Source organism: Carlito syrichta, unplaced genomic scaffold (genome assembly GCF_000164805.1).
Source record: "Carlito syrichta isolate Samal-C Ts95f unplaced genomic scaffold, Tarsius_syrichta-2.0.1 Scaffold308917, whole genome shotgun sequence".
NCBI classification, from domain to species: domain Eukaryota; kingdom Metazoa; phylum Chordata; class Mammalia; order Primates; family Tarsiidae; genus Carlito; species Carlito syrichta.
The window spans coordinates 264,487-290,996 of NW_007253013.1; the positions used below are offsets into that span (position 1 = coordinate 264,487).

At 40.1% G+C, this 26,510-nt stretch overlaps 1 protein-coding gene across 3 annotated transcripts in view; it reads left to right on the forward strand.

The window, feature by feature from the left end:
- The window catches only part of LOC103268813 (neurocalcin-delta), a 334,704-nt gene that overhangs the window by 124,007 nt on the left and 184,187 nt on the right, over nt 1-26,510 (forward strand). For 2 of the 3 annotated variants that reach the window (XM_008066404.2, XM_008066405.2), the window contains exon 2: nt 9,292-9,378. The exons of the other annotated variant lie outside the window; for it this stretch is intronic. The gene's annotated coding sequence lies outside the window, so the exon portion shown is untranslated. The remainder of the gene's footprint in view (nt 1-9,291; nt 9,379-26,510) is intronic. 3 annotated transcript variants of the gene reach the window in all.

Genomic DNA, 26,510 nt, shown 5'->3' on the forward strand with positions numbered 1-26,510 from the left:
CCCAGTCTGTGGGCTGTCTCCCTGCTCTCTTGATGGTTTCTTTGGCTTTGCAGAAGCTTACAGAAGATGGCCTGGGCATTTTGGGTTTTGCTCAGGAATTGGTTGCCAGTTCCAATTTCCATAAGGGTATGTCCTGCATTTTCTAAGGTTCTTATAGTTTGAAGTTTTACATTTAGGTCTCTAATCCATTTAGAGTTATTTTTTGTGTATGGGAATAGATAGGGGTCTTGTTTGAGTCTTCTGCATGTGGCTAGTCAGTTTTCCCAGCACCATTTACTGAATAGGTTCTCCTCTCGCCAGTGGTAGGTGGTGGAGGCTTTGTCAAAGATGAGTTACTTGAGAAATTGAGATTTTGCTTCTGGAATCTCAATTCTATTCCATTGGTCTATATGCCTGTTCCTGTACCAATACCAAGCTGTTTTGATTATTGTAGCTTTATAGTAAAGTTTGAAGTCTGGTAATGTGATAACACCTGCTTTGGTTTTTTTTGGCTGAGGATTGTTCTGGCTATTCTTGGTTGTTTGTATTTCCATATGAATTCCTGTATTGTTCTTTCTATCTCTGAGAAAAATGTTGCTGGTAATTTGATGGGTATTGCATTAAATCTGTAGATTGCCTTAGGTAGGATGGACATCTTCACAATGTTGATTCTTCCAGTCCATGAGCATGGGATATTTTTCCACTTGTTTGTGTCATCTTTGATTTCTTTGAGCAGTGTTTTGTAGTTTTCATTGTAAAGGTCTTTCACGTCTCTAGTTAGGAAGATGCCAAGGGATTTCTTTCTTTTTTTGTGTGTGGCTATTGTGAATGGAATTGTGCTTTTTATTTGGGTTTCTGTTTGTTTATTTTTGGTGTAAAGAAATGCGATTGTCTTTTGCACATTTATTTTATAACCTGAGACTTTGCCAAAGTTCTTTATCAGTGTAAGGAGGTTTTTGACAGATTCTCTTGGGTTTTCAAGGTACACGATCATGTCATCTGCAAAGAGAGATAACTTGACTTCCTCTTTTCCTATTTGGATACCCCTAATTGCCTTCTCTTCTCTGATTGCTCTAGCCAGGACTTCCAATACTATGTTGAACAGGAGGGATGAGAGTGGGCATCTTTGTCTTGTTCCAGTTTTCAGGGGAAATGGTTCCAGTTTTTGTCCGTTTAGGAGCATGCTGGCTGTGGGTTTCTCGTAGATGGCTTTCCTATTTTGAGGTATGTTCCCCGTATGCCTAGATGTTTGAGGGTTTTTATCAAGAAGTGGTGCTGGATTTTATCAAAAGCTTTTTCTGCATCTAATGATATAATCATGTGGTTTTTGTTTTGACATCTGTTGATGTATTTAATTACATTTATGGTTTTACGAATGTTGAACCAGGCTTGCATCCCAGGGATGAAGCCTACTTGGTCATGATGGATGATTTTTGAGATGTGTTGTTGAATCCGGTTTGCTAGGATCTTGTTGAGAATTTTAGCCTCTATGTTCATCAAAGATATTGGCCTGTAGTTCTCTTTCTTTGTTGGGTCTTTACCTGACTTTGGTATCAATGTGATGTTAGCTTCTTAAAATGATTTGGGGAGAGTTCCATCTTTCTCAATTGCCTGGAATACCTTCAGTAGGATTGGAATCAACTCCTCCTTAAATGTCTGGTAGAATTCTGCTGGAAAGCCATTCGGTCCAGGGTTTTTGTTATTTTTTTGTAGGTAGTTTTCTTATTATGTAGTCAATTTCCTTGATAGTTATTGGTCTATTTAGGGTCTCAATTTCTTCTTGTTTCAACCTAGGCAGGTTGTGTGATGTCAGAAAGTCCTCCATTTCCTTAAGGTTTTCAAGTTTGTTTCCATACAAGTGTACATATTAGTCTCTAATGATCTTTTGTATTTCTTGAGGATCAGATGTGACTTTATCTTTTGTGTTTCTGATTGTGTTTATTTGGGCTTTTTCTTTCTTTTTCTTGGTCAGTCTAGCTAGGGGACCATTGATCTTGTTTATCCTTTTGAAGAACCAGCTTTTTGTTTCATTGATTTTTTTGTATTATCTTTTTGTCTTCTATGTCCTGGATTTGGGCTTTTATTTTAGTGATCTGGATTCTTCTGCTGAAATTAGGGTTTTGGTGGTCTTGCTCTTCCAGCTTCCTTCGGTGGCTTGTTAGGCTGTTAATTTGTGATCATTCTATTTTCTTCATGTGCGTTTGTAGGGATATAAATTCCCCTCTTACTACAGCTTTCATGGAGTCCCAGAGATTTTGGTAAGATGTTTCTTCATTTGCATTTGTTTCCAGGTATCTTTTAATCTCTGTTTTGATTTCATCAGCAACCCAGGAGTTGTTTAGCATCATGCTGTTTAGTATCCATGTCTTTGTGTGTTTTGGGGGGACCTTGTTGGTGTTAATGATTATTTTTATTCCACTGTGGTCCGAGAAGGTACATGGTAAAATTTCAGTCCTTTTAAACTTGCTTATGCTTGATTTATGGCCAAGTATGTGGTCGATCTTAGAGTACGTTCCATGTGGTGATGAGTAGAATGTGTATTCTGTGGTCTTTGGATGGAGTGTTCTGTAGGTATCAATTAAGTCCATTTGGTCAAGAGTCACATTGAGGTTTCAGATCTCATTGCTGATTTTTTGTCCTGTTGATCTGTCTAGGGTTGTGAGTGGGGTATTGAAGTCCCCTGCTATGATGGTGTTGGAGTTGATATCTTTTTTTAGTTTACCTACAAGCTGCTTTATGAAAGTTGGTGCTCCTATGTTGGGTGCATATATGTTTAGGATGGATATTTCTTGTTGATGGATTGAACCTTTTATCATTATGTAGTGGCCTTCTGTATCTTTTTAAATTTTTGATAGCTTAAGGGGTATTTTGTCTGATATTAAAATCGCCACTCCTCCTTTCCTTTGTGTTCCATTCGCCTGAAAATTTGTTTCCCATCCTCTTACTTTGAGTCTGTGAGTGTCCTTTCTAGTGAGGTGAGTCTCTTGAAGGCAATAAATTGTTGCCTGGTGATGTTTTATCCATTTTGCCATTCTATGTCTTTTCAGTGGTGCATTTAGTCCGTTCATATTCAAGCTAATTATTGAAATGTGAGAGTTGATCCCTGTCATAATGTTCTTACAGAGTTGTTATTGTTCTTCCTGTTTGTGTGTTGTCTTTCTTTTGGTTTGAGAGTCGGTTCATGTGTGTTTTAAATCTTTTGCCTATACTCTTGTGAAGAACATTGTTGTTCTTTTTTCCTTTTCTTCTGTGTTCAATACTTTCTTAAGTGTTTCTTGTAGAGGTGGTCTGGTGGCAGTGTAGGTTCTTAGGGATTGGACTTCTGGGAAAGATTTCAATTCTCCCTCACTGATGAAGCTTAGCTTGGCTGGGTAGCTTATTCTCGGTTGAAATTGTTTATCTTTTAGAACTTTGAAGATAGGGCTCCAAGCTCTCCTAGTCTGGAGGGTTTCTGTAGATAAATCTTCTGCTATTCTAATTGGTCTTCCTTGGTAGGTAGTCTGACCTTTTCCCTTTGCTGCCTTTAGGATTTTTTCTTTTATACCTACTTTGTTTAGGTGAATTATTATGTGTCTGGGAGTTGGTCTTCTCATTTGTTGTCTGGCAGGGGTTCTCTGAATCTCTTGTGTTTGAATTTTTGCATCACTGATGAGATGAGGGAAGTTTTCTTGAATGATTTCCTGAAATGTTTGTTCCAGTGTGGCCTCTGTTTCTCTCTCTGCCTCGAGAAGGCCAATTACTCTTAGGTTTTTTTCTCTTGAAGTGATCATTCATCTCTTGAAGGGTTTGTTCTGTCTTTATAAGATTCTTTTCTGTTTTTGACAGTTTGGGTTAGTTCTGTGTTTTGGTCTTCGAGCTCTGAGATTCTTTCTTCTGCTTAGCTAATTCTGCTTTTCATGCTTATTAGTTTGTTATTTATTTCCATCACAGTATTCTTTACTGCTGTTATTTCTGTCATCAGCTCCTTCCTATTTTCCTCTCGTCTCTCCTCAATTTTTTAAATTCTCTCTATTAATGTCTTGATGTCTGGGCTTGTTGCATGTGACTAGTCATTCTGGGGGCTTTTCATTGTTTGTGTTCCGAAGTCTGTTTTCTCAGTGTCTGACCTCCCAGGCGTCTGTGTGAGACCTATAGTCTTCTTTTGGTTTTTCTTCATTTGTGCAGTTTTTTCTTCCCTACTTTTTCCTTCCCTCCATGTCACCGTCTTCTTTAATTCTGTTATTCAGGAGTGGAGGGGTTGCTTTTACTTCTGTTTGTTCAATCTCCTATTCTTCTTTATGCATATCCTCTTACTTTGTTCAATTCTGAAGTTGCACTGTAGGTTGGGGGTAGTCCTTTTTGCAGTTTTGAGATTTACTTAAGGGGGAGCTGTGATTCAAAATCTCTCTGCAGGTCCTGGTATCTGCCAACAGGTGTATGGATAATCTGAAACCCACTTCCCACTGGCTTGGAATCTGTCCATGAAGTAGGGTAGTAGGTTTACTCCCTGAAATAAAATGAGGTTAACAGAGGGAAGAGAATGGAACAGACAGTGGGGGGGAGGGGGACGGAGAGAGAGAGGAGTAAGGGGGAAAACAGACTAGTGTACCAACAAATGGAGAGAGAGACAAAAACTGAAACTGAAACAGAGAAAAACAATAGACCACAGCTACAACCTAACCAACTCCCATACAAAAAAAAAACTAAAACATATGCTGATGCTAACATACAAGCTAACCAATCTCCTTATTGGTGTGCTATTCCTCTATACAAAGCTATGGTTTACAGAGAGAAGAAAAGAAAAGAAGAAAAGAAAAAGAAAAAAAGGAACAAAACAAAAGGAATAGAATCAAGTCAGTAAACTAACAGAACCAAACAAGCACACTCTGAGACTTTTCGTTTAATTCCAATGTCCTTTCAGCTCTGATTTCTAGCTGTCTTTTTAGGCTGGTAAATTTGTTCACAGTTAGGGTCAGTTGCCCCTGGCCTGCTGTGAAGGGCAGTTCAGATCACCACTCAGTTCACCGCTGCCCAGTTCACCACTCAGATCTGGCCTGTGTCTATTTATCAAGCTTCTGTTTTTCCCCTTTTGGTGTTGTTACCTTGAATCGCCAGCAGGTGGTGCTATCTTACCACTCCAGATGGTCTTTATCTCAGCTGGTCGTCCCACAGGGGAGGGAGCCCGAAAGAAGCCAGAAATGGGAGCTGCTGCCTCAAGGCACACAGGAAGAGGCCCACAGCCTGGCAGGACGTCCTGGTGGCAGTAGTGGCGGCAGCAGTCTCAGCAGATCTTGCTTGCAGGGGCTTCAAGGTCGGAAGGCGTGGATCGCCTCAGGCATGGGTGGTGCGATGTGCAATGGCTGCCGCGGTGGCGGCAGCAGTGGCTGCCCTGACTGCTGTGATGCTTCAGTGGTGTCAACTGCCGAGCTTCGTGTGACGCGCAGGCTGCCGACGATGGGATCTGCAGCTCCCAGGGAGAGAGCCAGAGTCTTTTTGTGTTCTCTTTTGCAGCTTTATTTATTTTAAAATGTTACCACTTGTATGTAGTTGGCTGATACTTGCTTTCTCTCAACCATTATGTTTCTAAAGTTTACCCAAGTTATTGACTGTTGCTGTGATGGTTGGATTTTCCCTGTTGTCTAATATTTCATTGTATGAATACCACTCAGTTTATTTCTTTGTTCTCCTGTCAATAGAGTTGTGCTAAATCTAACTTTTTGCTGTTTGGGATAATCCCATTATAAACATTTTATGCCTGTCTCCAGGGGCACATATGCAAGAATTTCTCTAGATGTCTCAGTCTTTTTGTACTACTACAACAAAATACCCGAGACTGAGTAATTTATAAATAATAGAAATTTATTTCTCACAACCTTGGAAGCTGAGAAGTCCAAGATCAAGGTGCTGGCAGGTTAAGTGTATTGGGAGGCCTGGTCTCTGCTTCCAAGATTGCTGCTGCCTCTTCTGGAGGGGACAAATACTGTGTCTCCACATGGTAGAAGGGCAGAAGCCCAAGACTGCCTGACCTTCGGCCTGGAGCCCTTTGTAAGGATACCAATCCCATTCATGAGGGTGGAACCCTCATGGCATAATCGTCTTTCAAAAAACATACCTCTTAACACTGTTGCATTTGAGATTAAGTTTCAATATTAATTTTGGAGGGACACCGGCATTCAAACCATGGCACTAGAGAATGTAGGTAGTAGTAGACTTGTTCGGCTGAAGGTTATGAAAGCATTCAACTTTATAAGAGAAGGTGAAATTGTTCCATGTGGTTATATCAATGTATATACTATCTGTTTAATTTGCATTTTCCTAATTACAAATGAAGTTGCTCATCATGTCATCTGCCCGTCCGCCATTTATGTTTTTCTCCTCTGTGACATGCCTGCTGGAGAAGTTGCTCGATTTTACTATTGTGTTGTCTTTTTATGACTGACAGGCAGCCTTTCTTTAAATAATCTGAATACTGTTTCTTTGTTCGTTTTATGTGTTGCAAACTTGTCTCAGATATTGGCGTAGGTTTTTTGCTTTACAGTACGTATTGATGAACAGAAGTTCTTAATATGACAGTTATATATTTATCAATCTTTCCTTTTTTGTGATTGGCACTTTTGTGCCTTAAGAACTTCTCTCCCATTTTAAGGTCAGAAAGATGTTTTTCTATATTTTCTTCTAAAAATTTAAATCTTTAGCTTTTACCGTTAAATCCTTAATCCCTTTGGAATTGATCCTTGGATATGGTTCCTTCTTGACTTTTGGCTCAGTAAGTTATTCCAATCTTTGTGAGAGCCCTGTTATCTTTTAATAGCTGAGCGAAGGAGAAAGTCAAGGAAGAAAACACTCATCCACAGCGAGACTTGGAAAGATGGCTAATTCTCCCTTAGGCTGCCTGGAAACAAATTTTGGTAAAATGACCTAGCTGTCCTTTGCTGTAGCCAAGGCATTCTTGCTTGGTGCTTGGTGTCACATGTCAAACAGTCAAAAAAAAAAAAAAAAAGAAAAAGAAAGAAAGAAAGAAAGAAAAGAAAAAAACAAAACCAAGAGCCATAAATCCCCTCTCCTTATTTGAACTATGACTCAGATCATTTAAACAAGATATCCATTGAGAAAAACAAGTACACGTTAAAAATGCCACTCTGTAGAGTATGGCTTCTGCCATGGGATAAACAAAGCAGTTTCTTGGAAATGTCCTGGATGGGGGCATTGAGAGGCCTGGATTTAAGCTGTGATCATCCTACCTGGTTGAGAAACCTGTTTGTATCCGTTGGGATTATGTTCAGCAGCCTTCAACAAGAACACTTCTACAGTGACTAACCCAGATAGAGTTTCTTTTTTCTCAAAGGACAGCCCAGGAGCTGGCAAGCCAGGCCCAGGGTCATGGCTCCTTTTCTTGCTTTGGGCTTCACAGCATGTGGCTTGTGACTTCATGCTTATTGCTTCATGATCACAAGCTGTATGTATAGACAGCTCTTCCTCCAGCTTTACATGGGTGTTTTAGGCATGAAGAAGAGGAAGAGCAAAGAACAGAAAATGAATGACCAAATCCTTTTTAAAACACTTTTCCAGGAGCCTTATCTAGTAACTTTGGCTTATGTCTCCAAGGCCAAAACTATCCACCTGCTATCATTCTCAGCTGTAGTTTTAACATGGCAAACCTCTGTTCCAAAAAAAATCAAGGTTCTGTAAGGAAGAGGGTAGTGCATAAGTAACCAGTGTGCCTGCCTCACTGTCTAAGCTTTCTGTGGGGGTGTCTGCCCATCACTGACAAAGTTGTTTGGATGACAAAATGGAAGATCAAATGCAAGAGTACTTCACACACTATCAAATGAATTTCAGGCCTGGTGGGTACAGTGGCTCACACCTGTAATTCCAGCACTCCAGGAGGTAGAAGTGGGAGGATCACTTGAACCCAGGAGTTTGAGACCAGCCTGGGCAACACAGTGAGCTTGTCTCTACGAAAAAGCCAGGTGTGGTGGAATATGCCTGTAGTGTCAGCTACTTGGGAGGCTGAGGCTAGGGCGGGGGATCGCCTGAGCCAGGAGTTTGAAGCTGTGGTGAGCTGTGATTGTGCCACTGCCTGCCAGCCTAGGTGACAGAGTGAGATGCTGATTCAAAAAAAGAAAAAAATGTATTTCATAAACAGAATGCAAATATTTTAAATTATTTTCTCAGAAGGCAAATCCAATGTTAACAGAAAGTCCAACTAAATGTATTGGATCATCAATACCCGATGAACTTTAATCATCCTCTTTCAGACATCTTCAGATAACCTAAGTATGAATGTTTTCATAAATGCGCATCAAATATCAACCATCAGGTTATTGTCGAGCTTTGTGATGGTGGGCATTTGTTGATCCTCTTCATCAATATTCCTTTTCCCTTTCCCTTTCCACAAAGTACCATGAATGTCTCTCTGTGTGATTTTTGTTTGCACTGATCTCCAAGGATAAGCCTTGACTAGTTTAAGCCGTTTGACGTATTAGATCTCAGAGTACTGTGATTGATTGATTCAGCAAGGCCATCTGAATTACCTTAGGACTTTTACTGGGACTGCCATGATGCTGAAACTATCCTCTTAGATGACAGATACATGGTCTTGTACTACTACAGCCATTTTTTTGGGACCAAAATGGGAGCAACCTAAGGGTGAAGTCAATTCCCAGAGAATATCTGTGCCAAGAGAAGTGTAGAGAATCAAATGATATTGCAAACTTCTGGCTTCCCCAGACCAACCCTACATCTGTTTTTTTCCCCCTAGCTCAATGAACCAAGATATTTCCTTGTTTTTATTTATTTGTATAAGTGAGTTTGAGTTGAGTTTCCTGTTACTTGTAACCAAAGATTTCTGAATGATAGTTTCTATATATATTCCAGAAAAAATCTAATTTATCCTTTTAAGTAATTTATATATTTTATATAATATATTAGTTAATACCTTATATATATATATATGTCTATATAAAAATTATTCTAAAATGTAGTCTTTTCTGTATTAAGGCCAGAAGGTCTAAATGTTAGAATGCCCGTTTGTCTTGGTAATAAATTGTCTACACGGCCTCTGTTCAAAGGATTTGACTGTGAAATGCTCAGACCTGATTCCTGCTCATTGGAGGTCTGTGCCTAGTACCCCTGTGGTACAAGACTCAGGCCTGTGTGCTTTGAACCAAACACCAATTAGGCTGACATACATCAGTGTTTTTGTAAATGTGTTTCCTGTTTCCTGTTTGCAAAGTCAACTACAGAAAAAATAAAAGTAACAGCCTTACCTAAACATTTTACTGAGCCACCAAATATTGAAGTAAAATATTCACTAACTATGGGTGATCCCAGTTGCAGGGCCATTCAACTTCTGGTGACAAAATCAGTCGTGATACTGAGGAAGGCTCTGAGATTCCTGGCGCTGAGTGACTGCATACTGTGAGTTGCTTTATTAACGTCTTGAAAAGGTTTTAAATTTGTTCAAATTATGATTCAAAATGCAAAGATATATCCAAGTTAAGTTGTTGTGTGTTTATCTGTTTGTATTTGCTAAACAAAAAAATGCTAGCTTGTATCATTAAAGCTTTATCATGGGTAGCCCATTTTTCTTTTTAACTCTTGATGAATTTGTATATTACTAAAAAAAAAAAGCCATGCACTCATTTTAATTTAAAAAATTCTGTTCTCATTTATGGTGACTCTGGTTAAATGGAAATCTTATTTAAGCATAAGAGGTTTAGTAAAACCAAACAGGAGATATGATAATGAAGTGAAAACCTGGCTTGCTGCTTCCTGGAAAAAAAGATAATATATGGTCTCCTTAGTTTTCAAATGGACTCATTTGGTATAGAAAACTGAAGAGGATATTGTGCAGCAAGTAGATGGGATGTTTTTTAATTCAGAAAAGATTCTGCTGAAATTCTATTATAGTGTAATTAGGGCAGCAGCACCAGCAATAGTGAATTTCCTGTTAAGGTAGGAACATTATTACTTTCCTAATTTGTTGATATGGGTCTCAAAAACCATCTCACTGAACAGTTAGGAAATTGGCTTTTCAGGAAGGGAAATCTACTAGTATATGAATTTCTTGGAAATTTTTCAAAATAAGCTAATGGCTCCAGATGAGAGAGAGCCAAGACTTTTAGGCAAGGCAGAATGGTTTAGACCTCAGTAATATTTTTGTGCCTTCTTGCAAATAAGGCATGGCTACTAATCTTATATCAACTTAGCTGAACACTTTTGTGTGAGAAACAGATGACAAAAATAAAACAAATGGGGGTGAGAACAAACCCTTCTTTTGTATTTTGCTGTTATTGTGGGGAAGGGAGATAAGTTGATGTAAAATGTAACTCGAGTGTGCTTAGTTCTTTTCATTTCACCTCCTTTCCCCCTATTAAGTCTCTCTGGTTTAATTAAGTATTCGATGAGCAACATAACCCATCCGGATCTAACAAGAAAGTGAAACTGAAGAATTTTTATTCCAAATTTGGTAGTCCAGTCTTTCTAATGAGATCTACAGAACAATGATAAAATATTGGAAGTCGAGTCAAGCAAAATTTAATGTTTTTTTTTTCCCTCATGACATTGAGAACTAAGCCTCAGTCCTATGGCATTTCTCCTGGAGGCCAAGGTAGAACTGTGTGTTTAAATCGATAATGATCAGAAGCCTGAGAGGCTTGTTCTTCTTGTGATAATTTGGTTGAATGACTTGTGAGTTCACAACCCTAGACATGGCCAGTAAGTATTGCTTTAGTTCCTTGGTTCTTTCTGACATCAAACTGAAGCATAATGGGAAAATGTGGACTTTTGCCCCAAGAAAGTCAAGCATAAGTATGATTTAACATAAGAACGCTTCCTTTTGGCATAGAGGTGTAGAGAACCAGTATGATGCTATTGATTTCTGGACCTTCCTGCTCCTCCTGAAGCATGTGGGTTCTTCTCTGTGTCTGTGATCTCAGGGGCAGGCAATTCCTGGACCTGTAGATTCCCTCTATAGTGAGCCCCAGAGGCGTTCGACTTCATCTCTGGTTTACACGGAGCAAAGAGAGACCACAGGAGTTCATGCTGCAGATTCGTGGCATCTGTCAGACCCCAAAGAGGATGATTTGGATGAGAAATTGACAGAAAAGCTCTTGGGGCAGCGAAGAAGCCACTACCTGCTTGACTACTATGGGCTTGGAGGTAGGGGATGAGGATGACCTCTTTGACAGAGGCTAAACTTTCTATCTGGGGCTTTCCCGAAGAAGGGCCTAACTTAGCTAATACTACCCAAATTTCTTGGACTTTTTGGAATTTTGTTCAAGAGTTCCAGATAGTCCAGTAAAAATCTGGCAGAGATCCAGATAATAATAGCAAGGAAGAATATATGTAAAGAAATTATTGTAAAGTGATGTATATGAATCGATTCTAGGATTATAATTATTACTGATTTCCTATTGTTTGGGTGTCTCTCTTCAGCCCCCTTAAGTCAAGATTGTTTTTTCTGGGGCCCAAGAAATTTATACTCTTCCCAAGGCTCCCTAGGTGACTAGCTTCTCAGTTACAGGTTGTTACGCAGAATGACATTTTTCTGCAGTTTTTTTAAACCAGAGATTTCTTTGCTCCTCCTCTTAAAAAAAAAATAAATCAAGTCTATTTTAGTCCTCTTAGTCTGGGAGTTCACTACTCTGTATTTTCAATGTCCCACAGATTCCCTTCAGTCAAAAAAACAAAACAACAACAACAAAAAACACCTATTTTGTCAGAATACCTTTCACTTAGGAACAATGTGGGAAGAAATTATCTCAGAGGCTGAGAGTACAAGACAACCCATATTTGGAAGATAATTAAAGGATACTTCCAGATGTTTTCAAATATAGCCATAGAGACAAATGCTGGTCATCCAAGTCATTGATTCTTTGCCAACCATTTCCTACCCAGTCATGTTCTTAATGCCAAAACAGCAAATAAATTTAGTGAAAAACAAAAACAGTTTTTGTTAGTGTGTAGAAAAAGGATAGAAATAGAGCCGTTTATTTCCCAGCAATTTTGCAACGAATATTTTTAGTGTCATATAGACATAGGAGATTGTAGTGTGCTGGAAATAAATGATGATTTCAGTTAACCATAAGTGTTGATTAAGCACCCACTATCTCGAGCCCTGGGCTTGCATATTTGGTGACAGATTATGTTCCTAAACATAATTCACTTATTCATTCAATACATGTTTATTTTACATGTTTATGGATCACTTGCTACGTGGCAGTTGCCATGATAGAAGGCGGAAGCATTGCTGGAGCCCAGCAGGTTGAGGCTGCAGTGGCCGGGAGCGGCCACTGCACTCCACTCTGGGTGACAGAGTGAGACTCCAACTCAAAAAAAAAAAAAAAAGAAATGGGGATGTTAGTGGGAACAGGAAGGCATGGTATCTGCCTGCAGCTGAGTGAACTCAGACTATAAAATGCAGGTATTATACCTCATCTCAGTGGGATCAGGGATGGCTTCCTTGTAGAAATCTGAAGATGCTGGGATGCCAAAGGATGTTCAGGGTAGAGGCCCTGAGGTAGAAGGGAGCATGGAGCTTCCTAGGAGCCAAGGTCAGTGTTGCTGGAGAGCATGGGGGGGGGGGCTCCGGGGGAGTAAGCCATGGGGGAAAGCTGGACCAGGTGGCAGGAGCCTGCTCATGAAGGACTTAATAGGGATGAACCAATGAACAAATATGAGTAGTTTATAACAAGGAGTGAATCCTATGGTCTCCAGTTACCTGTGCAAAAATATAAGGTGCTTGCAATTGTGTGATGACTCTGCTGATAGAGAGATGGTATTCATTCACTCACCTGGCCAATACACACAAGACAAAATCTCTTTTCCCATGGACCTTAAATTCTAGTGGAACAGGCAGATAATATACCAATAAGCAAATATATAGGTTTTATTGTAAGTTTTTGCTTATGAGTAAATAGTGTGGCTGGTCTTTAGATGGAATCTTAAAAATTATTTCAAATTTATACTGAATTGCATTTAAAGTGCGGTTATTTTTCTGCTTAGCTAAATAAAGGTATACACTGTAGCTATCCTGAGTTGATGCTTAGGATGGGTATTCTTCATGGCAATCAATTCACAAAGACTTTGGAGAAATTCCAAGAGAGGAAAATAATAGAGGGAAACTATGGGCTTTGTGTTAGTCTGTTCTTGTTTCTGAGGAGCTGGTGATACACTGTGCTCCCTGCACCTCTTTCTGGAGTGGAGAGGGGAGGAGGAAAGGAACAATGTAAAGACTCAAGTGGAAATAACTGAGTCTGACACTGATTGGGAAGGATCTGAGAGGGAGAGCCTCTCGGTCTTTCTACTTCTTACCAGAAGACCTTAGAACACATTATACACTTAATATGCTGTATAGATTGTGCACATTTAGCATCTCTGGAAAAGGTGGACATCTTATAATCAATGTACACATTTAAGGAGAGGGATTTCTTTTCCACATTCCCAAAAGCGATAACTTAATGTTGTTTCTTAAAATTGTTGGTGACTTAGAAAATGATACATGCCTGGAACCTTGTTTGGGGTCTTCATTTGGGCCTGTCTTTCTGAAGACCCATTTGAAGACTTCCTGATGGCAATGTTTACATATCTGCATAGAAAACATGACCCACATTAATAGAACTGAGCCAGGGCATCCGTGAGGATCACTTTCAGTTCTTGGCTGCAAGAGTCAGAGAGTCTGATATAAGTAGTTCAATACATCAAAGGGAGGTATGATAAGTTTCTGTTTTAATCTTCAGAAACTTTTGTTTCTGACTTTCAGATTGTATGAATTAAGGTGATTATTTCTATATGTGCTGTTTAGTCTGTTCAGGCTGCTATTACAAAATACCATAAAGTGGGGAGCTTATAAATAACAGAAATTTATTTCTCACAGAATTCCAGGATCAAGGTGCCGCCAGATTCAGTGTCTGATGAAGGCCTATTTCCTTGTTCATAGATGGTGCCTTCTTGTTGCGTCCTCAGATAATGGAAGGGACAAATGAGCCCTCCAGGGGTCTCTTTTATGAGGGCACTAAATCCACCTTCATGACCTCATCATCTCCCCAATGCTCCACCAGCTGATATCATCATCTTGAGGTTTTAAGACCTCAACAGAGGAATTGAGGGCAGAAGACACAAACATTCAGACCATAGCATATGCCAAGATCTTGGAGGAATAATGGAAATGTTGGTAGAGTGATCCTTTCACACAGGTCTTTTCAACACAGTACTGTTGACATTTTGGTCCATTTTGGACTGTTGTAAGAGGCTGTCCTGTGCATTGTAGGTTATTTTGCAGCATCATGGTACCAGTAGTATATGCCTAGTCATGGCAGTCATCTCTAGACATTGCCAAGTGTCTTCCGGGAGGGATAAAAATCACCCTCCATTGAGAGCTACTGCTTTTTAATACATTGTAATCAGTAACTCACACTGCTATGTTTTAGCTTTGTATTGTAATCATATTGCAAACATGTCTAATTCTAAAGGTGTAGCCTTCAGTTGAACAGGATGGTATATTTATAGTTCTATAGTTCTTGCATAATAATTAAAAATAATATTATGAAAGTAAAATTAGAAGGCTAAATGATTAGATATTTGCTTAACCACACATGTGCAAACCTAATGTGATAATATGTTTTCCTGAGGGATACACACCTTGAGAGCCTCATTTTATTTGTTAAAACCTTGGAAAATTTTACCCTTGGGGTTTAAAACTTACTTACTGGTTCGACTATTTTTTAAATGATACATTTATGGGGATCTTAATGCTGCTGCAAAAGACTTCACCTCAGTCAGCAGCAAGAATTAATAGCCTTTTGGTGACACATAGAAACTTAAGTGAGGCACATTTAATGAGATCAATTCTAGTTTTATAGGAAGCTGAGAACAACAGAGAGAAAAAAGTGCTTCTCGTGTCCTTTGGTGATGATACTTGACATTTTAGTGTAAGTTATTATAATAGTATATTGGTTTAATGTTCCCTTAATATCTGTGGTTTAATCAGAGTTTCTGAAAATGGGAAGACTGTTCCCTCCGTCATTGTTAAGAAATGATATTTCAAAAATCACTTTAATCATACATGATTAGATCTTCTAAAGTGGTATTTTTCTCTATTACGGTGCATGGGAAGACTTCAGTTTGCAAAAATTTACTTAGACATGTGAGTAATGTATGATACCATTAAAAAGATTCTTTTTACAAAATTCCTTTTTACTGTTATTATTTACCTCATTTAACAGCCTCCTGCCACAGAGTGTTGCATATAGTTCAAGTGAAACCAACATTCTTTGTAAAGCAAAGCTTTTCTTCATGTCACTCTTATGTTCAGGAATATTTAAGAACTTCTTATTATCTCAAAAATAAAGTTATAACTCTTTTTTGTGGTATTCAAGGCCCTCTGCTATCTGGCTGCAATCAACCTTTTCACATTTATCTCCATTGCTTCTGTTTGCCCTGTCTCTGTATCATACTTCAACTGTGATGAACAGAGCCTGGGGCATCCTGGTACTTTTCTACCTCCAAAGCTCTTCTCATGTTGTGATCTCTGCCCTTCAAATTCCAATCCACCCTTAAGAATTATTTCTTCCATGAAAAGTTCCCAAATTTTCTCAGTTGGAATTAAATTATTTTTCTGTAATACTTTGAAAACACTACACTAGTACATCTCAAACTTTTCTGGGGTCGGGGGAGGAATTTTTTTTTTTTTTTTTTTTTTGAGTTGGAGTCTCACTCTGTCGCCCAGACTGGAGTGCAGTGGCCACTCCCAGCCGCCGCAGCCTCTACCTGCTGGGCTCCGGTGATCCTTCCACTTCAGCCTTCCGAGTAGCTGGAACTACAGGCGTGTGCTACCATGCCCGGCTGATTTTTTATTTATTGTAGAGATGAGGTCTTGCCAAGTTGCCCAGGCGGGTCTCGAACCTGCGGGCTCAGGCAATCCACTCACCTCATCCTCCCAAAGGCGAGGGATTACAGGCTGAGCCACCAAGCCCGGCTTATTTTTTTTTAAAGCTGATGCCTGTCCTGTCCATGACCAGTACTTTGATCCTGCCACATGAAATTCACATTCAAACTGCTACTTAGAACATGCAAGTTTGACAGCATGCAAATCCTTCTATACATACCCCATCCAATGGGATGAGTTCACTTGATCACACATTTGGATGGTGCAGCAATGTCTAACTGCCATAAAATTTTCTCAGTAACTACTTGCAATGTCTGTACTTGTCTTTTTGCAGTCTAATAAGATTGATCCACAGACCACACTTTAAGTAGCACTGCCTTAGACTCTAAACTCCATGTGGATAGAATGTAGGGCTGCTTTTTTTTCATCATATAATTCCAATAGGTGGCATGCCATTCCTATAATAAGTACATTTATCACATGTAGAGGTTCTATAGGTAACAGTACCTCCCTCCATCAGATCGTGATCACATTTTTAGCACCTAGAAGATTATCCTTTCTTACCTATATCAGAAAATAGAAATGAATAAGAATGTTAGACTGATTCATTTTAAAAATACATTGATCACAGAAACAAAGAACAGAGTACCATATGTTCTCACTCATAAGTGGACCTTGAACAATTATCATAGTACTATAAGAAAGGGATTGGCAGTAGTGGGAAACTGCCAGGGGAGGGAGATGGGATTGGCAGTTGAGGGAAACTGCTGGGGGAGGGAGGGGCACACCTCAGCAACAAGGGTACCTGCATAATCAACATTTGCATATCTAATCCAGAATTATACCCCACATCTTTAAAATAAAATAAAATAAAATACACGTTCTTTAGAATAAAGTCTACTAAAATAAAATATAACTCCAGCTTCTTGTGTTGGTATGACCCTTATAAATGAAGGCCACTTAATCAATAATTTAATTTTCTTTCACTGGATGGTTGCAAAAATTCACTTAATTCAAGTTCACTTAAGTAAAATAAATGGGACTTGATAGAAATCTAAAGCAATTAGCCTGACAATAGCAATATTGTCTGAGAGAATGTGTTCCCAGTACGAGAAAACCCCTTCAAAAACAAAATATTTAAAGCCAAAAATGACTTTCATTTATGCCACTCAAGGGAGTACATTGAAACTCTTGAATAGTCTGAAATTGTATTTCTGAAAATGAGAATCATATGAAATTAGTTTAGCTTCTACCAATGTAATTTCTACTGGGAAAGGCACCTGGGACATTTTTCCAAGTTTAAAATGTAAGAGATTCAGAATAAATATCTTGACAATGCTATTTGAATGTGTATCTCTAACGTTCAGTAGTTCAAAAGTGTCCTTCTGAAGTGGTAGGAAGTTGCAGTTGAATGCTCATAGTTTTCATTTATTATTTCATTACATTGGAGCTAACAGCCAAGAAAAGCAAGGACATTTACTATATGTTTTTCCCACCCTTATTAACCACTTACTTTTCCATGGAACATTTGTTATTTCTGGGAAACATATGGCATATGACCAGAACCATAATTAGTAACAGTTTGATGTTATAGGAATAAATTTAGCAATTTCTGGCTTCATTAGATCAGTGGCTTCCTCTGAAATATAAAAGCAACAAATAAAGCTCCTAAGGGTACATTCTGGAGTCAGCTTTATTCTCTTTTATTAACTGCAGTATTTGCTTGTTTTGATGGGGAGGTGTTTGAAGACTTGCAAACACTTAGATAACTCTTCCCCAGTGCCAGAGGAGGCAGTGTTCTAAGCACTTTATGTGTACCGGCTTATGTAATCACTGCAATGACAGGTGAGAAAAAAGAGACACCAAGACATTAATTTGCCCAAAGTTACTTAAACGGAAAATTGTGTAGTTAGGATTCCCCCTGAAGAGTCTGGCTCTAAGATCTGTGTTATAATGTTCATGCAGCAGTGTCTCTTATGCAATTCCCCTCCTCTAAAGAGATGAAAACATCCAGAATTCCACGGGTAGAATCTTGCTGTAGAGGTTATTTTCTTGCAGACTATTTCTGCCTAATGCTTACTTAGTAGCTGGGGAATGCTGGGGAATGGGGGAATACTAGGAATACTGGGTAATCAGGGGATGCTGGATAACTAGGGGATGCTGGGTAACTAGGGAATGCTGAGTAACTAGGGAATGCTGGCTAACTGAGGGAATGTGGGGCAACCAGGGAACGCTGGGTAACCAGGGAATGCTGAGTAACTAGGGAATGCTGGGTAACTGAGGGAATGCTGGGTAATCAGGGAATGCTGGATAACTGGGGGAGAGGAGCAAGAAACCATTAATTAACAAGCACACCCTAAGCAACTTTCTAGTATCTGTAAAGCAGAGGGTTGTTATTCATACATAATCTGAGACTGGCCTGAGGTATTGGTCACCCTCACACAAAATCCTTCAAATCAGTGTTATTTTTGAATGAGAAGGATTCAAAATTCACAATTTTCTAGCGGTTGCTACCTATGCATAAACAATAGCTGAGAGGAGACAGCTCAGGGAAATAATGTTGCTTATTTATTAATTGCATTTTTTTTTAAATTTAAGACTTAAGGACTTTGTGGGGAGTGGGCTAGCAAAGAGCCCCTAGACTTTGCAGTAGGAGATTTACCGCTGAGTTCTCATGCCGGTCCCAACAGGGGACAAAGGATCATTGCTTTTGCTTTGTGTTGGTAGCCATTGGATGCTGAGGCTGATTATCCCAAGAAGTAAGGCAAAGCATCACATCGGTATCAAAATGTAGTTTGTCCCTTCTTCTGTTACTAATGCAGTTATTAAGGAATGAAAATGCAATGTTGTTTAGCAACATGTGTAATAGTATTTACTCTTTTAAAATTTGAATAACAATAAGTAGTGTGTCTTATAAATGCTCTGGTGGGTATTTTCACTTTCTTTGTTGCCTAACATTGTTTGTCTCTATCGCTGTGGTATTATACAAAGTGCTTGGTCTGTGGCATGATGGGTAGCTTTAAGTATGCTCCCTTCAGTAAAGAGGTCAACCCTGAAAGCTGACATTAGCCCAATCTAGAACCAAGAGGTAATTAAGCTGCAGGTAAGAAAAAGTAGTAGAAGATTAACACAAATCTCATGCTCTGAGGCTTTTAATTTTCACTGCTGGCAAGCATATCATGAGATGACGTCACCCCTGTGAGATGTGGGAACTTGGTGTAATACTGTCCAGGCTATGTGTTTTGTTGTCTCTAGTCTTTCAGGCAGCAACTAGCATCCATAAGAATCGAATGTGAACATAATCCCTATTTCCTCACGCCAGGACTCCTCTGTTTACACTGCACTCTGTGTGCTGGAGAATGAGTTGGTGTCCGGGAGATTTTGATACGAATGAACTTCCTTCCAAGCCCTCCTTGCTTCTCTAAATAGCTACCGCACATCTGAGAATCCCAGCCTTTCTCTACTCTTTTCTGTTTTTCTGCTTCCGCAGCCATCCTAATTCGATCTCTTAAATCCTAGTATTCTAACTTAACATCTGCTCTGGGAAGAGCAAGAAATCCCAGGGGTTGGGGCCATCTTGCAAGTCAGATTCTTTCTAAAGAGACTTTAACAATTTTGAGAGAAAAGAGGGCCAAGCTGCCCTTGCAAAAAACGATGGGGGAAGAATCAGTTCACCACTAGAACAGAGACAGCCATTCATCCTGGAGGGAAGAGATGGTTTGCTTGGGACTGTCATCCAGTGATTGATGTCTATTCAGTCCCGAGACATGTGAGATGCTTTAGGGATCTGAATCAGTGAGCAGATTGTTTCACTCTTTGTCCTTCCTGGAGAGGGGTCCAGAATGTGTACATCTTCCTCACACAGTTTCAGGTTTTGGTGCTTTCCATGTCCTTGGCTTTGCTTCTGCTTTGTTGTGTCCTGGAATCACTAATTAATTATGAACCCAGTTCCGTCTGTGCACTTGCTAATTGGATGTTTTGAAAAATTGCTCCATGCTGGCTTCAATAATGAGGAGAGAATTAAAAGGCTGAGAGGTGCTGGGAAAGATAGAGAGACCACAATGGAAATCCAGCAAAAAACTCCCAAGATATCCGTTACCCCAGTAACCAGGGGACACAGAGCACCAGGCAGAGGGGTTAGGAAAAAACACTCATAATGAAGTGATGAAAGGAACAGGATCAGCGAGAGGGCCCATTCTTGAGAAGAACATTTGCAAGAAGGGAAATCCTGTTTAAAAGGTCCTTTGGCTGGAATGCCTGAGCTGGCTGGTACCTCCTGCTGGGAGTTGGGGGGAGTCCCCTGAACACAGTAAGTCGGAACTTTGGAATTCAACATTCCTGTCTACACTCTGCCATTGACTAGTTGTGAGATGTGGAGTAAATGACGTTACCTCTCCAAGCATCCAGTTCTTCATCTGTGAAATGAAAACTAATACTGTTATACTTGTGTCATAGAGCAGTGGTAAGGAATTAGTGAGATCGAGTCAGTCAGTGTAGAATGTCTAGACCACTTCCTGGCACATAGCAAACTCTCAGGACTGGTCAGCCATCACGATCATGCAGCTATGTTGTCTTGTAATGACATAATAATAATTAAATATTAACACAGGTAACATACTTAGCCAGCTCAGGATTTGAAATATATTATAGGAGAAGCATTGTTCCCATTCCTTCCTCTTCACGCTCTTCTTGGCCAGTTTGTTTTCTCTCCTTCTTGCCCTCCCTCCTCTACTCTTCCACTTAGGGAGGGGAGAGGAATTAAAACATTGGATAAGGAAAGTGCAGCTGTTCGTCTGGGGGCCCCTGGCTGCTGGGATGCAGCGGAAGTGTGGAAAAGGCTGAAGAGGCCGCCAGACCACAGCTGACCAGGTCGCCCATGGATACCATCCCTGATGTGTGTTCTGTCATCCTGGGCTGCGACTTATTTGGCATTTAGGCATAGCGGTTTGCAATTCAGATTCTAGAGTTTCTCCCCCATTAAAGTGTAAACATCCATGATCTCAAGGCTGCTGTCTCTTTTGTTCAGTGCTATTTCTCTAGTGCCTAGATATAGCTATTAGCTCTACCTTTCGGCTGAACCTCTTGTAAGTCCTCCAATTGGCCTACAAGTCTCGACACAATCTCCCCAACCCACTCTGATTTTATCTCCTGCCGTCTCTTAAATCTAGCTAGATATAATCAGGAATAGATAAGACTTTGGGGGCATCAAAAAGACTTATCTAGCAGCAATCATATAGAAAGATTCACAATGAATCAAGTTTGAAGTTTAAGTTCTAGTTCTGCTACTATTCCCTGGGGTGCTACTGGGCCAAATCATGTGACTCTCTCTAAACTTTAGCCTCTAAACTGAAAGAATTTTGGACCAGGGTGTTTCCAATTGTAAATTTAATGGCAATGCTATCCTTGGTTATAGCATAATATAAATTTGATTTATTCATTCAGAAATATTTCTACGTATTTTTGGTCCCTGGTGTGAAATTGTGAATCCTAGCCTAGTGAATCATAGACTAACAGCTGCTTTCCCACCCTTTACCCCAAGCTCAGGGCTTTGCAAAGAGGAGGCAGTGTGGCCAGCAGCTGACATCATGTCCCATTCTTCCTAGTTCCAAGTCACTTTCATCAAACAGCATTTCCCAAGCTGTAGTCATTCAAGTCTCATCTCCATGATTTTTACCATATCATATTCTATCTGTACTATTTTTCCCTAATATCTTTCTTTAAACAACTCCTTCTTTATACTTTAACTTGCACTCACCCTAAGTAGCAGCACTAGCTGTAAATAGCTATGAAACTGGATATGCCAGCTATACTTTTTTCTAATGCACATTAAAATAAATACACAACCTTAATCCGCTATAACTGTGCACTACTAAAATTGGCTTGCGTCACACTGGTTTTTCTTCCACACTTTGGGAAACATTTCTGTGAAGTCAAGGGCAGAGCCTTGGAAGTTTCACTGCCTCCATTTACCTTCTCCCAGTGATTTTAGAACTTGGGAGGAAAGAAAAAGTCATTCTTCTCAATGAAAATATTGGGAATCCCATTCCAAGGCACGGGGGAACTGTTCTCTTTATTTTGGTTTGTAATGTGGTGCAGAAGTGAGTAAGCCCTCCCAGGATGCCAAGGTAGAGCTGGGACAAGGAAAGAATGGGTTTTTGTTGACTTAAAAAATAGGAGTTGGCCAGGCTTGGTGGCTCAGCCTGTAATCCCAGCACTTTGGGAAACTGAGGCAAGTGGATTGCCTGAGCCTGCAGGGTTCGAGACCCACCTGGGCAACTTGGTGAGACCTCATCTCTACAATAAATAAAAAATTAGCCAGGTGTGGTAGCACACACCTGTAGTTCTGGCTACTTGGAAGACTGAGGGGGAAGAATTGTTGGAGCCCAGCAGGTCAAGGTTGCGGTGGTCGGGAACGTGCCACTGCACTCCAGCCTGGGCATCGGAGTGAGACTCCAACTGAAAAATAAATAAATAAATAAATAAATAACTAGGAGGCAATGGAAGAGGAAAGGGCCAACAAGAATGAGAAATTAACTGGAGCAAAAGAAAGTAGCAGAAATGTGAGGAATGGTGGGAAAAACGACTGGACAGAAATGCATCAAGTGGAAGGTGAGAGTCTTTCCTCCTCGTTTTAGACTTTTGGAGTCTCCCTCACTTGTGATATGAGGACTGGTTAGATATACCCAAGGACTCAATTCAGAGGTCCTGCTCATGGAATCATGCTCTGAACAGGTCAGCCCGTCCCTGACACATGGCCTTGGCATGAAAGATAGACCCGATGGAGTTAGGTCCACGTTTCTGCAAGGATCAGTAAATTTAAATTGTGTAGTCTTTTTTTTGGTTTTTTAGAAAATTTAAATTCCAGAGGATTAAAATATCTCTGTTTGGGAACATCTCTCCTGGCACACAACTGAAGTAAGTGCCTGCAGATGGTCACAGGCTTGCTGGTAGGATTGCGTTGGGGTCCAGCATACATTGTGTTAGGCCTCTGTAGAAGCTGCTGGGTTCTAATCTCATAGAACGTTGATTAAGGGGAGGGAGGCATGTTAGGAGCCCAGTCAGCTGCACCAAGGACAGTTGGGACAAACTTCTGTATTGTTTTGTGTTTTTCCAGATTTTTCCTATTTAAAAATAGTGCCACTAAGAGGAAGTGCTAATGTGACTTTCATCCTTTCCAAAAGAGGACAGGATCTGGGAGACTGGGTATGGCCCTATGTCAGGGAGGACAGATCTCACCAACAGACAAGAAGCTCTTTGCTAAGCTGTGCCCAGGAATGCTATTGATTACCCCTTTCTGAGATGAATTTGGGAGAACCTCGAGAATTCCATTGCACTTAAAGCACATGAAATGCAGTTGATATATGCTTCTTCCAAAACCTCAACTAGGATATTTATAATAGGTTTTGGTTTCTTCCCAGACTTGAGAGAACACATCTGAAATTACATTTTTTCAGGTCAGTTTCTGCCAGATGTTCTTTAGATAACTTATGAAAGCCTTTTTCTTTCTTCCTTTTTTTTTTTTTTCTTTTTTGGTTAGAGCCTTGCCCCTTGAAGGTCTCCTTTTCTCATTCCTTATTTATTTTCTCTTGTCCATTTTATTCCTGAGTCTCTTTAGAGCCTGACCCATGGGCAGATTCTTATTTCTCCACACCATTCCCCTTAAACAAACAACACAACTATCTTTGACTTTTCAGAATTTTCAAGACTATGTCAAAGCTTTCACCAAGTCAAGCCTTTGTGTAGAGTCCATAAATATCATCAGTGACAGTGGTGGGTTGGTCTCTTTCAGAAGAGAATTCATTGCATGATGTGTGGCACTGAGTTAAAGGGAGCCCACCTCACTATCCTAGGCCAGTTTATGAAATGATTCAAGCAAAGTAACAGAGTAAATCATTAGACCAGAAAAAACCAGATTTGTTAGTACACTTTCTTTTATGTGATTTTGATTCTTGCTTTTTTGTTTCATATGAACTTTACATGAACAAAAGGACTGTGGTGAGTATATGCACAGCCAAATCAAAACTTAACAGAATCCCCTGAGATAAAACAGAAACTATGGGAAAATGCTTTCTTGTTAGATATTTGTCCATCCTGTGAAACACTTATTTCTAGCACTGTGCTTTAGTAGGGAAAAAGAGTTGTTTTTCTGGATATTTAAACCACTGAAACAATCACATTTCTGATGGAGGAATTTATATAAGATGAAGGTTCTCTCTTCTTCTGGTGAATTAGTATTGTGCCCATGCTGATGAACTAGCATATTTTCTGTTTTGAATTTCCTCAATTTTCAAACTGTAGAATAACATTATGGTGTCTGTTTCCTGAGAAGAGAAAACACATGCAAATATTTGAGAAATTTGATACAGAGAAATTTGGTTTGAAGCTTGTCAAAAAGATACATGAAGTCAAGACCCAAGAAAATATTTTTCTTTCTTGAATCTGGTTTATTGTGAGTTGATGGAATTACTCTGTGTAGTGCATTCCTGAATGATTTTATAACTAATACATAAATGGAAGGATTGCTTAAATGCCATTGTTCTAACAGTACCTAGAATTTTGGTCTCTACACAGACATGACACTTAAAAATAGGATATATGTGGAGACTCGGGCTTACATCTTTTATTAAAGCAAGACCTTATGAGCCTGTATTTTTATAAGTGAATATTTGAGGGTTCCGGAGGCAAGAGGACACATGCTAGACTGCAGCCCCTCACCTTCTCTTCCCTTCCCATCACCAGCTCCTCCTGGCAGGACTTCCACTCAATCAGGCTGTATTTGTCTTCTGTAGCTGCTGTAACAAATTAGCTACAAGCTTAGTGACCTAAAACAATGCCAGTGCATTATCTTGTAGTTCTGAAGGTCAGAGTCTAAAATCAAGGTCTCTGTAGGGCTGTGTTCCTTCAGGAAGCCCCGAGGAGAGAATCTCTCTTCCTTTGCCTTTTGGGCTTCTGCAGGCTGTCTGCATTTCTTGGCTCACAGCTTTCTCCTGTCACTCCACCTCTTGCTATTGTCACCACATCTCCTCCTGATCCTCCTGCCTCTCTTATAAGGATTCTTGTGATTATATTGGGCTTGTCCAGACCATCCAGCATAATCTTCCCATCCTAAAACCCTTCACTTAATCTTGTTTATAAAGTCTCTTTACCATGGAAGGACTAGCGTGTGAACATCGTTGGAGGCCATCACAGATGAGAGCTCTGCAGTCCCACATTTTGAGCTCCATTTTCTACCATCCCTGCCCTTATACTAGAGCTGTTCTGTCACCCTGGTAAGCCCTACCCAGGAAAGTGTTCTCATAGTCCCTGGATGTGGCCGGGACCAATTGGACAGGGAATTCCAAGATCCTGGGCATCTAGAGGGTTGTCAAGGTATAGGACAAGGTCAATGAAAGTTCATTGTGGGCCCGTACCCTTGGCTCTGAGACTCCTTGACCCGTGAGGAGGAACTCAGCCAAAATAAGGCCAGACTGGGGCCCTCAAAGGCTCAAGGCCGCAGGGCTCCGTGGCTCAGCCTGTAATCCCGCGCCTTTGGGAGGCTGAGGTGAGTGGATTGCCTGAGCCTGCGGGTTCAAGATCCGCCTGGGCAGTGAGACCTCATCTCTACAATAAATCAAAAAAATCAGCCGGACGTGGTAGTGCATGCCTGTAATTCCGGCTACTTGGAAGGCTGAGGCTGAAGGATCGCCGGAGCCCAGCAGGTCAAGGCTGCGGTGGCCGGGAGCGGCCACTGCACTCCAGCCTGGGCGACAGTGAGACTCCAACTCAAAAAAAAAAAGGCTCAAAGCCTAGAGCAGCATCCTCAAAGGCCAGAGAGGCAACATGATTGAGTGCCTGGCGGTAGACTATGGTCAAATGGGGACTACTGGCCCCTTTTAAAGGAGACAGCAGAAATGCAATGCCAAAGAGGGGGCCAGGTATTGTTATATCTTAGCAAAGCTAGAAGTTTATTTTTATTTTGTTTAAATGTATAAGCAAAAAAAAAAAAAAGTACACAGGGGCCAGATGTGACCCCCAGCCTTTCAATTTGCAACTGACCTCTCGTTTAAACAGATAAGCACAGAATACCCAGGCATAGATGGCATTTTATCAAATGAGTGAACAATGGACGTGGATGCCAAGGTCAGATATAGGGCATTAATTAAGTTACCGGAAGCTGAAAAATTCATTCCCAATCATGCCACATTGTCTAATAGGCTCATCAGAGATTTGGCAGGGAGCGAAAATGACAATTTTGAGATAAATACTAATAAAGTATGCACATGCCATTGCTTCAATTTGGTATAAACCCTTTTCCATGATAAATTTCACAGACAAAAAGTAAAGTCTATAAATTAAACCCCCTTGCCAGTAAAAGCTCCCAAGTTAAAGTTCAAAAGAATTAAAATAAAAAACTCTTGTCTTTTTGAGTTAAAAATCCAAAGGAATGAAAGTTCATCGTTACACTAAAGTTTAAAATCACTTCGAAAATTTCCAAGAAGTTGCTTCATCATCACTTCACCATTCGACAAGGATTTTTTGAGATTCTACCATAAGCCAAGCCCTGTGCTAGATACTTGGGATAGAGCAGTGAACTAGACACCAAAAATCATGCCTTTATAGCATTTATGTTTAAGATAAGGAACAACATAAATAAATAAAATGCGTAGTGTTTTGAACAGTGATG